The 14,265-nt window shown below is 34.8% G+C and overlaps 1 pseudogene; it reads right to left on the reverse strand.

The window, feature by feature from the left end:
- Positions 1-4,813: 4,813 nt before the first annotated feature.
- Positions 4,814-13,444, reverse strand: LOC122299937 (annotated as a pseudogene).
- Positions 13,445-14,265: the final 821 nt, after the last annotated feature.

Genomic DNA, 14,265 nt, shown 5'->3' on the forward strand with positions numbered 1-14,265 from the left:
GATGAACGATGGTGGTAGATGGTACATAGAGGGGAAAAAAAAAAAAAAAAATAGAAAAGAGAAAGCACAACAAAAAGTCTCGGGACTGTACGAAAAATTATTTTTCCATCGTTCATGGTTTGAATGTCAATCTACCACCATGGAATTTGAGGCTAGCTGATCTAGTGATCTGATCGATCTTCAGCTTGGTTTGAATGTCAATAATATTTTAAATGTAAACTGTAACGCTCTAATAGAAAATTTAAATCACATGACCTATACGGCTGTACTCTAAAAAGTATTTTTTTGTTTTCTATCCTTTTTGAAATGTCCAAAAGGTAATTCAATGATATAATTAGAATTTCATTATAAACTTATAAAAAGTAAGAATTTTTCCTTCTCAAGTAATGTAAGATCTTATATACTATATATTATAAATAATAGTGAAATAATTTATAAATAATAATAAATAATTTATAAATAATAAAATAATTAAAAATCAATTGTATTTGTAAATAGATTGAGATTGAGAATAGAAAGAAAATATATAAATATATATATATATATATTTATATATATATATTACGAATTAGAGAGAAAAAAAGGTGCTGGGATTGTACGAGAACTGCTTTTGCACAAACCTTAGAACGCATTCGACGGCTCGGTACAAATTAACTACATAACTCTTAGCTTCCAATAATAATTAAAAAAAAAAATAGAAAACTGTTATAGATATAAAGTCATTATATAAAAATAAATTTACAAATTGATGTAATTTTATATGATTCATTAGATCTATTTTATACTAAAAATAATTTTACAATCTGACGTATTATATCAAATCACGTCAGTTTGTAAATTTATTTTTATATAATTTCTTTGTGATTGAAAGAAAAAAAAAAGTCTAGATAATGGTATTCTTTGATTCCTTTCGCCCACCTGGATGAGTTTGGGTGTTGAGAAGTGTTGAGAAGAGTTATGAATAGTAATAAAAAGTAAGTAAAAAGTAATAATAAAATAATGAATAGTAATAAAAAATAGATAAAAAATAATGAATAGTAAAAAAAATAGGTAAAAAATAATAATAAAATAATAAATAGTAATGAGAAGTGTTGAGAAGTGCCAAGATAATTCCGCTTTCGAAGGAATAGATATCCATCAGTGGAAGGCCAAGTCCCCCCCCCCCCCCCCAAAAAAAAAGAAACCCAAATTAATACCTCAGACCACCAATTCCATGTCCTATAACAAACATTAAATTTGGCTCTTCCATTATATATTTCGGCAACCTTGTTTAACTGAGAACATGTTGCAGTCTTAAATATTGTCAAGTAGGATTTAAAAAAAATTATATTTTAAAATTAAAAGAATAAATTTATTCTTGACATAAAAATTGATATTAAGTTGTTTTAATAAAAAAATTATAAAATTAAAATTAATGTTATTTCTTACATCAAATTAAAATTAGGTTTTTCTAAGATTTTATAAATTGAAATTATTTTTAAGTTATCTCTTTTCTAAAATTTTATATGAAAAAGTTGTTATTTTTTATTTTAGAATGTTCAAATCGATGAGCTATGTTTGACAATCTTAATTTCGTCCCAAAAAATATTTTTAGGGACGAAATAAGACCGACCCATTCAAATGAGTTCCAACAAAATTCTTGTTTGGGGACAAAACAATTTCATCCCAAAATTCTTTTTGAACTGAGTATATTATGTTTGAACTTACGATTAACTATTAAGACAAGTTGATAATTTAATTTGAATACACAAATTTGATTGTTTCTATTCAAATCCAATAAGTGTTCGAACGCTTTCTTGTTGTTCTAAAGTTTAAGTTTGTGTTCAAACATAGATAATCCGATCAAACATTTAAGAAAATAGTTCGAAAGGAACTGTGTTTGAATGTTAAGATTGATGAACTATGTTTGAACGATTGAGTTACTTGATGGGTTTAGTTTGAACGAATTGTATGCGTTTGAATGCTTACACATGCAAAATGTTCGAACTTAGTAGTTATCCATTCAAACTGGATTGACGATTTCATTTTCATTTAAATGGTTTTTATGGTGATCACTCAAATGGCAATGGTAAATGTGTTCGAATGTTAATAAATAATTATTACTGTTTGAACTAAATATTTTTCATTCGAACGGTAATCAATGGTACAGTAAATTATAAATTTAAAATAACAAAACTACATTTAAAAGTTATAATTAAAACTATGGATGAATTCGGTCCAATCCAGTTGGTCCATAAGAGGTTTTGTGGGCCGGACCGGACCTCTTCGGTCCAAGGTTTTCCCACCTTGGACCGGACTAGACAGCCATTGGGACCGGTCCGTTTGGTCTGACCTTGTACCAAATGGGCCAATGGCCCAATCCTAATATCCTATGTTTTGCAGCCTAACAGAGAAATCTCACTAATATTTTATCTAATTTTAAGCCAAAAAATACCAAAAATAAACTTGAAAGGAAAATAAAAATAATCATAAAAGGAAAATTGTCTATATAGAATAAATTTGAATAAAATATTTTACTAAAAAAAATAAAAATTTTCTATATCCATCCAAACAACTTAAACAATGTTATCAATTATAGTAATAAAATTAAAAAAAAAAATACAGATAAAGAAATCTTTAAAAAAATCCCTAATCAGTAGTCATCCAAATTTCAATTTCCGAATAATAAAAGAAAAACAAAATAAATAAAATAAAGGCAACTACCATTACATTCTGATTAATACAGCTCTAAAAAAAAAATAAAAGAAGCTCTAAAAAAAATTAACAGTAGCAGTCATGTATGTAACGTCGGCTTCACATTATCTTTCCCTACTCTTAGATCAATACATACAGAATTTTAAACTTTAATCAACTATCAAAGCCCAACACCAAATATTTTAGCCAATTGCCAAAGACAAATTGTACTGCAACAGCAACAGCAACAGCCAATGGCAAGTTTTACCAGCATTCCTGCATCCAGCCCGAGCAGGCCCATGTGCTCTTCATTTCCTGGAACTGTCCCAACTCATCCATTAAAGCCACTAGTGTCTACACTTCACAAAACATAACTAGTCATGCAAACAAAAATAATAGCTCTCCTCCAAAGAAAGTCTTTTGCTTTACTCAGAATTCATTGAATTTTTTAAAAGTTTTTTAAAATCTTGATTTTTTTTCCCCCCCTTTTTATAGAATGGGCAACCAACCAACTGCAAACAAGTCAACGGGAACTGTTCAAATGAAGGGGCAGCCAATCCAGCAGAACAGCAACTGTTGTGGATAAGCGTGGCCATTGTAGATTTTAGTTTCTGCTATAAATATGTAATACATTGAAACACTGTTGGCTGTACTCTTATGGATCTATCAGAATCTGTGAAATATGGCTGCTTAATTCAATCCATGTGTTTGGTAAAAAAAGATCTGATTCCAGTTCACAAGTTGGATTTGAAAAATGCTCCACTTGAAATATGCCCACCCAAAGCAAAGCCAATCCCAATGGGAGGAAGAGAAGGTCTTGAAGTCAGTATGTTGATACCAAATGATTTGGATGCATAAATGACAGTTCTTGATTGAAATATTAATATAGTATCTATAATACAAAGCAGATCATATTGGCTACCATAACATATATCGTCAAAAATTATGGAAGAGACAAAATAAAACTAAAGAAGCCAACTTTTTCAAGATAACTCATAATCTGCATTGGTTGATAAATCTTACAAGCAACGATTGATAAATATTCTACAAGCAAAACAAAAATAGTACACTAGCAAAGATTGATAAATTTCTTATCACCTCTTTAATCTGCATTGGTTGTAGACATTGTATTTGACACTTTTATAGAATTTTCACCCTCTCGAACAAGTTCTATACAATAAAGAAAAACAAAACAAATTATATAAATTTACATAACATATAGGTCATAAAAGTTATAGAAGGAAGTAAATAAGAAACAGGCCCAAAACCAATGGGATCCCGACAGTGCAAAATGCTTTTTTTCCATGTATTTTTTAAATGCTTTTAAATACTTTTTTTTAAAAAAATCATAATATTATTAAAAGAACTTCCTTAATCACTAGGTAAAAAAAAACACAATCGGGATCCACAATTAGGATTCCCTATATGTAGCTTTAGCATTTCTGATAGATAAATCCCCAACTTTTCTCTCTCCCTCCTTTAAGAATATATATCTCTTCCTCTCTCTCCCCCTTCGTTTTGAAATGAGGGGGACGGCCTTCAAATTCAGCTTCAAATTCTAGTTTTTTCACAATCTTTGCATTAGAGGCAATTTCAGAAAGCAAATGATCTAGATTTTGAAGGGATTGAAATCCAAGTCTAAGGATTAGCAATATTATCTGTTGTTCCTTCAAACTAATGGTATCCACACCTTCACCTCTATAATTATAATCAGGTTTTTCCAATTTATAAAAAAGAATTAGAAAAGTTTTTTGCATACAATTTTCCTATTTCCATAGCAAAATTGAAGGTCTACATCGTGAGTTATAAAAAGGCATTGAGTATTGATGGTGTCTAATTTTATGAAGATGTACATGGTCTAGCACGTTGTATTATAGTCCAGCTAGGGAAATCAAATTTAAACCCAAGACAAAATTAATAATATATATAAATATCTGATCAGCACAAGCCAACCAAAAACCTCCCATAAAGTTGCAATATTTATAAATGAGTAATGCTTCTATATACCGTCACAGAATGTGCAAGTATCGTGTAATCGCTTTGAAAAAGAATAGAGTCTACTATTAAAAAATTAATTTCTTTTTATGTGGATCTCGCATTTATTCAATTTTTTCAACGTGATTGCACAGCACTTGCGCACTAACAACTACAACTATCATTTCTCTTTATATATATATATATATAATCAACAACATTTGGAGAATTTATCCATTAAAAAATGCAAACAAACCAAAATAGTAAAAATACCACACAATATCAATCGATTCGAAATTACAAGCAAAAGCACTCCCAACATAAAAATTAGAAACAAAACAAAACAAGCCGGTTTACACATATTTTATATGGAAAGAGCATTAGAATCAGCTGTGCAGCAACTGATTCATGCTTGATATTTATGCCAAACATACACTCACAAACGCACCTAGCTAGTTCAAATCCAAACCTAAATCAAGGGAAGATAGACGCAAGGAACTCCTCGTCCTCCATGAAAATCTGCATGTTCTTGGTCTTCATTACAAACCCTATTGCTTCCTCATTATATTCAAGAACGAAACACAACTTTATCAGCTCAAAGAGTGCACCAATGTGATCACTGTTTTCCCATAACAAACCCTCAGATATTGCTTCAGAGAAATATGTAGCATACTCAATCATATTCTTATATCCACTGGATCTGTCCAACTTTTGTGCAAAAAACTTTGAGGCCTCTCTATCCCAACGTATCATCCGGCTAGCTTTCAATTCCATGTTTTCCCCTGAAGAAAGTGATAAAGTATAGTTTACAGTGATGGGTTCAACTGTCTCCAGGAAAGTCATATTCAGAAGCCCTTTGACAGCTTCATGTCGCCTCTCTACTTCAATCTTCAACACAGGATCTGCTAGAAAACCAAGGATGAGCCTAACCAACCCTTTCTTAATCAAAATATCCTTTGGATTCACCTGATTGAGTTGAGCAACATCCACCATTGATGCTTCTTCCTTCTTTATCGATTCAGATATAGTCCGAACCCCGATTTTCCTATACATTTCAAGCAACTTTGTTCGAGGTAATGAAGGCGAGCTTCGCTCAGGGTACCAGACAAATATGGGTCGGGGAGAAACTTGTCCAAAAAGATCCTTCAACTGAAGATCATCGGCAATGAAAACATCATGCTTGTTGGACAGCAAAATTCCATTTGAATCTGAAGCAACCGGTAATTTCTCCAACCTATCAGTGAGAGTTCTCTCAGTCTTTCCACTCCAGTGCTTAGAAACATAGACCCAGAACTTGAAACAGTCTTCATGTCACAGTTGGGGTCTTGAAGTTTCCCAAACGTTCCAAAGCTGGCAGTAATCATCAACAGAGGGATTGCTTTTAACATTGAAAGCACTTGAGAAAAAAAATAGTAGCTTTTGATCATCATAGTATTTTTCCAAAACTTGCAGCCGAAAACTAAATAGTTCATCCGTGTCACGCAAAACACACTCTTTGGGGCTGACCCACTTTCCATTCTCAGTTCCATTTGGGATCCAAATCCTATTGGCTGCATCAGTATCTGGCTCCCAACCAAATTTACTCAAGTAGTTATAAATCCGACTTATAGTTAAAAGTTCATGATGGCAATCAAGGTGCCTGGCAATCAAGGGGCATCCTTTCTTTACGTCAACGATAACATCTATAGCATTAAGCTCTTTTTTGTATGATCTAATGTTAGAACCATAAAAACCTTCATCAAGAAAAGGTCCATCCGTATGCTTCAAATGAGAGGCCCATGTAGAATCGAACAACAAGCACTGATCTGGAGGCCTATAACCATCATTTGTCTTCAACCATTTTTTAGAGATTCTTTCATAGAAAGTTTCTGGAAATTTGTATCTCCCTTCATGATCATGCAATAAAATGTGGATGAATTCCAGCAAGGCAACCACATTTGCAGGAGTTATGATGGAAGGGTCTTGGGGGAAAAAAAGACCATCAACAATAAACTTTACACCATCTTTGAATTCGGTGACAACCCCTATACTTTTAAGCTCTTTCTTGTATTTGTGAATGTCCTTGCCATAATAATTGTCACTATCGTCTATGAAAGGGAGCAGAGTAATTGGGGCAATTGATTGCCAATCTGGACCATACAGAATGCAATTGCTTGGAGATCTGAGATCACCAAGCCTAGTTCGCAGCCACTTCACTTCACGGACATATTTCCTAAGTTCTGGAGGAAACTTATGTGGAGTATCCTTTAGTAGTGTGTAACATGACAAAAAGGACAAAACCTTTTCTTCCGTCATGGAAGCCGCTTGCTGCTTGAAACTCTGGGCAAATACTTTGGCTGTCTCCTCAAAACCCATATTTACTGCTAATTGCTGTAACTCATTTCTGTATAAGAAGATGCTGCCTCCATAGAAATCATGATCAATGAGTGGAAAATCATTAAAACGTGTAGAATGCAAGCCCACTGAGAGTCAAACAAGAAACATTCTCCTGGAGACCTGTAACCAATATTTGTCTTGAAGCATTTCACACCACTCAATGTCTCAATGAGTTTGTTGGATTGTCCTGAACGATGCATACATTCCAGTATGAATATAACAGCCTCTGCTGTCAGAGAAGACAAGGATGAAGGTGATTTTAAGTTGTCTACAACAAGCTTGTAACTCGCACTGAAGCCAATTAACACACCAAGGGACCTGAGCTCCTCTTTAAAAGAAAGGATTTCATCCCCAAAGTAACCTGTATCGATGAAGGGGGAGGTTACTGATTTGAGATGCAACCTTCCATTCATTGTTAAACAAAACAGATCCAACGGGAGACATGTCACCTCTGGATGTCCTCAACCATCTTCTTTCTTTGATAGTATTGATGAATTTTTCCGGTGCAAGATAATTGGCCGTTAAAAACCTGATGAAATTCAAAACAGAGAGCACCTGGTCTCTAGTTAAAGTGGAGGAATCAGCAAGAGACATGAGATGCTTCCCAATAAATTCACATGCTTCTCCATACCCAAACATGACGCCTATTGTCTTTAGCTCCTCCTTATATTTATTTATTTGATCACCATAGAAACTTTGATCAATCAATGGAATATCAGCAAGTACTGATCCATTCTGCAAAATGTTTCCTAGTGAAGAAGTAAGCATGAATGACTGAGATGGTGGCCTGCAACCCGAGCAGCCATTGGTAGTAATCTTCAGCCAGCTACCTTCCTTTATGCTCATCAAGAATTTATCTGGAATTTGAGTTCTCCTACATTTTAGGTTTTGAATCCAATCCAGAAGCAAGAACGCATTTTGTTTGGTGAGAGGTGCAGAAACAGCAGGAATTGCGACATTGGGAGGAGATATATCAGGGATATCAGAAGCAGCAACGTGAGTTTTAAGGAACTCCAAGAGTTTTTCTCTAGAACAAGATTCACCTGCAAAAGAACGCGGGCGCAAGTATTCTTCTCCCAACTCAACATAGCTTTCACCTCTCCATGGATTTGAACCAATCAATCCCGCCCATTTGCTTTGGTTGGCAGGGACCAGAACCCCTTTCCTCTGTCTGATTAGATTCCCATAGTTATTGACGAGGGGCATAATACTATATAAATGATCTACTTGAGCTTTTGATAGATGACCCTTTGAGAAAGAGTGATATAAGAAGTGAACAAAGGCAATGGCGAGCTTCCCATCATTATTGATACAGTCCTTAAGATGAACTGCATAGTCATATACATCCAAAGCAACAACCTTGACATGTTCTTGAAGCCATTGTTGTAAAGTCATCTTCTTAGGAAATAATCGAATGGCTACTTGTGTGTTTTGTGGCATAAAAAAAGGACTCGCAACACAATGGAATTCCTTGTTCCAATTAATTAGCCATGAAGAATTGTTCAAATTAATTGCCCATGAAGAATGACGAGAATACTTGTATGAGCACACCACCTTATAGGAGTTTCTGCATTCATTTATGCTGCACAAAGATACACCCCCATCAACACCCAAATATTTTATGAGCGGTATAATTTTCATCTCGGTGTTGTCAAATTTTGATTTCCAATTCTCGGCAACAAATAGTAAAATATCCAAATACAAGTCCTTGTCGACTCCTGCAACAAGGTTAGAACTCTGGATGCACTTGGCGTACCATTCATTGTTGACTGGTTCTACTCCTAAGAAACTCAATATGTGATCATACTCCCCTTTATCAAATGAAGAAGTCAGTATATATTTTCCATGGGATGAGAGATTAAGCAAGCTCACCCCTTGCTTCTCTGCCTTTTCCAAAATGTTCCAAAAATCAGGCATAAGCCTACCAACTTCGCATGGTTTATGAAAGAACTTTTGCTCTGTGTAGGACTCACTTGGGATAATATTTTCTTGATCAAGCTTTTTCTTGATTGAATTCCTCACTTCATTCAACTCTTGATAAGAAGAGTTGTTGACAGGAATGAACCTGAACATGGGAGCCAAACTTGATGGTGGAACATTTTGATCAGAAGTTTGAATAAGGGAGATAAAAGCAGCAATAAAAGCGGAGGAAACACAATCAAGAATCCCTTGGTTCCACTTACTGTCCAAGAGAATTGTTTCCCTTGATGATGCAAGAAGAAAATCTGCCTGAATTATAAAGGGAAAGTTGGTAATCATCTCTGTGGGTAGAAATGCATAAATCCCAGGTGAACTAGTCCCTCTGTTGAGACGCTCTCCAAAGGGAAAAGCCAAAATGATCACCAACTCTTGTACGTCCATTCTTCTTTCCACTCTGTTTTCATGTCTTACTGGGAACTTTTGCTTCCACATATAGTAGCTACATTCTGCATTAGAGCCATTATTCTTTCTCTCAGCAGAGAGATGGAGTGTGGAAGACTCAGCATCAATGTTCTTCCTCGTCACAAAGTTAGTCTCGCTTGTAATAGCAATTGCACTAACGGTATTGAGCTTAGGATTCTTATTATGTTCCCTGACTGAGAGCCGCTTCAACTTTGTTAGGAATAAAAGAACTTCAGGATGAACGCTTGAGAGCTGCTGCTTCACAGGTTTGACCTTATCAGGCTTCAAAGGTAAGACAATTGTTGTTGTAGGAAGAGATTTTTTGGAACCATATATTTGTTGTATATCCGAAAGTCTTGGGTTCTCCTCCACCCATTCTGGAACTATGTACCCAAGGTTGCAATGTGGGCAAGGCTCTTCATTGAATCGTATTTGATACCCATTGCTGAATATGTAGGGCTGAGTAGTAATGAGAAATACACTTTTGAACCCAATTCCTGCATTTTTAACCATATGGTAATTTAATTAGAGATAAAAGAAAATACATATCCTTCCCATTCTCACAGATCGGCCAAAAAAGAAAAGAAAAGAAAATACATGATGCATTACAGTAGATGAAGAATATAGCTCATAATTAATTCATAGTAATCAACGTTTATATCTTATATATGATGGCACAGATCAAGTAATTTCTTGAGCATGGAGAGAGAGAGAGAGAGAGAGAGAGAGAGAGAGAGAGAGAGAGAGAGAGAGAGAGAGAGAGAGAGAGAGAGAGAGAGAGAGAGAGAGAGAGAGAGAGAGAGAGAGAGAGAGAGAGAGAGAGATCTGTTAAGGAATAAGCTGCTAATTTCAAGCAACTATTGTAATCATCTTTCATTTGACAGCTTTCAAGGAGATGGTACTACTTACTTTCCAAACATATTAACTTCCATGCAAGCATTTATGATCAGTTAAAAAACAATACATAAAAGTTGTTGCTTCTGTGCATCAAAAGGATTAGAGATATCGATAAATCTAACAAGTGCATGCATTATTGTATAACCCAGTGTCGGAGGCAGGCCAAGATTAAGATAACAGCTTGTCAGCTATAATATTTTTATTTATTAAAATAAAAGAGCAATAAATAATTGTACGTGAGAGTACTGCATATATGCATGCATGAAATATCGATCGATCGTATAAATTGAGTTTTAATTGGAGTGTGAAAAAGTAGACATAGTACGTACGCACGTACCTTTCTCTCCAATATAACCAAGTTTCCTGTTGCCTTTCTTGGTGGACCGACCAACACTGCAAATGGAGTCTATGTTTTTAGAAGAAAAACCTTTCTCGTTGTTGAAAATAAGCAATGTTGCTGGAGCTCCCGTGCCCGTAATGTCCTCCGAGGTTATCAGGAACTCAAGTGATGGATCCACCTCCTCCATGTATTCGTTATCTTCCGCATTCTGACACAATTTTTCTTTTAAAAAAATGCTCATGCATGCATCATGTGTTAATCCCTTTCATGATCACACGACAACCTTTTAAAAAATAGAAATGCTAAATCTACCGAAGTCATGAGGTCCCAATAGTGTCCCGATGCAATTTTGTTTTACTTAATGCTTAATAAAGTGTTTTCTTTAGTGATGTTGTGAATTTTTTAAAAAATATATATTTAAAGATATTAAAAAAATGTACGTAAAAAGAAAAATAATAAAGATGAAATACACTGGAGTGCTAGCTGCTAATTATATAACATTTGAATCTCTCAAAATGAAATCTCAATGCATGTTTGGAATTTGGACTAATCTAAATTTAATTTGAGTCTAACATCCAAATTTATAATTCTTAAATTACTAAATATTACTCAATTCAAAAACCTATTTACACGTGGGAGCTACAACTTTTTTCAAATCAATATTAATTTTCACGTGGAATCCACGACCTTTTTTAATTTCTTATAAACTCATCTTAATATTCAAATATATCTAAACTCGTCTTAAGTGGACTTCATAAAACTCACTCCATTATCTCAACTCACTACTTTTTATAAAGAACTCAACCGATCTTAATTCAGCTCAACTTTTAAAGAGAGTCTCAAAATCACATTTTTATTGGAAGTCAACAAAGGTGACTTTTAAGTTAATAATTATGTACTAACATATACATAATCAAGAACCGATACACGATACGTACGTACGAAGATCAAACACACACACACACAAAGCAAACCTGCATGCATATAATGAGAGATCAGAATGAGTGGTGAATTCGAACCTGAATGAGTTCCATGAGAAAGTGGACATCCTTGGCGTAAAGTTCAGCAGACAGGTTTTTGACAGCCTGATGTGTTGGACTTTTTGCTCCTTTTGGTTAGTCCCACATGGGTGGGAAATGGGAAGGAGCAAGCTCTCAAGGCTTATAAATAAGAGGCTTAGCCTCTTAGTTTAAGTGCACCAGTCAAATACTTAGCTAGTAACTTTTGACTCTAGTTAAATTCCTCTGTTGTCCATTTTTGTAAAATGGGAAGAGGTGTGAGTTAAAGTTTTGCTAGTGGGGAAAGCTTTGTGGGTGTGTTTGGGGTGAGGAGAGAAATTATGTGATTGTAATAATTTTTCACATAGTGTATTTTCTTCTCTGGGTCTGGTGGTTTTTCTCCTGTTTTGGAGTTTCCACGTAAAATCTTGTGTTGTAATTATTTCTCTATTTTTCTTTGTTACTCCTGCAAAGGGTAGATCCTATGGGGGGTGAATTTGGGAGGTCCAAATTCCCAACAATTGGTATCAGAGCCACTAGGTTCTTTTTGTGGGGTGGAGTTTTGGTGTGGTAGTGTGGATACGTACAGTCTAAGGAGGTTTTATCTAGGAGATTGGAAATTTTAAGTGTGTCCATTGTGACCCTCCAATCTTTCCTGGGAACTGACTTAGTGAGGTACTATTCATTTCTACAGTAAATTCATCAAAGCAATATCAGGAAGTAGGATTTCAAATCTTGTTAGATTTGAGATGGAGAAATTGGTTTACACAAGGTGTGGAAGGGCAGATCAACCCCTGAAGTCAGCAGTGATTCTAGCGACTGGTGAAACGGCTAGTACAAGGAGCTGGTTCGGCAAGTGGCTCCAAGTCAGTAAATGGAGATACTGGTATTGATGCTAATGTTGTGTCTCTCTCCATGAAAAATGAGACATGTACATCCTTATGGCATGCTGTTAATTCTCAAAGTTGTCATGATAGAGGATGTGTTAATATTAGCAGGTCCACAAGTTTGCACACGGGCATTGGTTTGGCATTCATGCAGGGTGTGTGGTAGAAATTCATGTCGATGGCTGATGAACTTCCAGGAGAGCCAAACATGGAAGTTACACCATAATTTTCAGCAATGTTGTTTTCGACATGGGCCGAAGTGTAATGCTTGGAATTGGTTTATTCTAAGTGGGTATGCTTTTATGGTGAAGCATGATAGCGGAAGTTATGAAGATCTTCATTGAGGTGGAGCTTGGCTGTGGGACCAGTCAAAGTCGCAAGGTGGAGATTGTTGGACTTTTTGCTCCTTTTGGTTAGTCCCACATGGGTGGGAAATGGGAAGGAGCAAGCTCTCAAGGCTTATAAATAAGAGGCTTAGCCTCTTAGTTTAAGTGCACCAGTCAAATGCTTAGCTAGTAACTTTTGACTCTAGTTAAATTCCTCTGTTGTCCATTTTTGTAAAATGGGAAGAGGTGTGAGTTAAAGTTTTGCTAGTGGGGAAAGCTTTGTGGGTGTGTTTGGGGTGAGGAGAGAAATTATGTGATTGTAATAATTTTTCACATAGTGTATATTCTTCTCTGGGTCTGGTGGTTTTTCTCCTGTTTTGGAGTTTCCACGTAAAATTTTGTGTTGTTATTATTTCTCTATTTTTCTTTGTTACTCCTGCAAAGGGTAGATTCTATGGGGGGTGAATTTGGGAGGTCCAAATTCCCAACATGATGAAGATCCTCCGTCAATGGGTTCAGTTCTCCTCCGATTGAAAACTTTTTTCTACGTATCTCTTCAATGGCCTTCATTTCCATTCCTTTCCAAGACACGCACAGTTTTGACACAATTACCACCAGATCTTAGATTATAATAGCCAGAGAGTGGTACTGAAAGTAGTCAGAGACTCAGAGATAGTGTCAAGCACGTCTATTTATGCTGAGCAGGAACCTTAACGAAGAGGGTTTACTTCCCAAACAAGATAAACGATGGTGGAAGATGGTACATAGAGAAAAAAAGAAAAAAGGAAAAAAAGAAAAAAGTGGGCACAATAAAAAGTTTTCCACGTACAAAAACTGCTTTTGCACGAACTTTAGAACGAAATTCGACGACTTTGATTAACTACAGAAGTCTTAAATTACTTTCGTCCCGCCTTTAATTTCCGCTTTCCAAGCAATAGGTCGCGTTTTTTCTTCTTTTTTTTTTTCCCCAAAAAATACCCAAATTAATACCTTGTAAGACCAATTCGCTCAATCACTCCCCACACAATAAAAATCATACATTCAACTATTCAAGTAGGATTTAAAAAATGATATTTTAAAATTAAAAGAATAAATTTATTTTTCACATAAAAATTGATATATATATATATATATGTATATCAAGTTGTTTTTAATAAAAAAAATATAAAATAAAAATTAATGTTATTTCTTACATAAAATTAAAATTAGGTTTTTCTAAGATTTTATAAATTGACGTTATTTTTAAGGTATCTCTTTTCTTAAATTTTATATGTAAAAGTAGTTATTTTTAATTTTAGAATTCTTTATTTCCGCATGGCAGTCAGCAAAGGTGACACAAGTTCTATGAAAAAGCAAGCATAAGGAGTTGTTCCAAAAGAAAATACCCAGAACTCAATCTCAATTGAGGCAAA

This window comes from Carya illinoinensis, chromosome 16, assembly GCF_018687715.1.
Source record: "Carya illinoinensis cultivar Pawnee chromosome 16, C.illinoinensisPawnee_v1, whole genome shotgun sequence".
Lineage (NCBI taxonomy): Eukaryota > Viridiplantae > Streptophyta > Magnoliopsida > Fagales > Juglandaceae > Carya > Carya illinoinensis.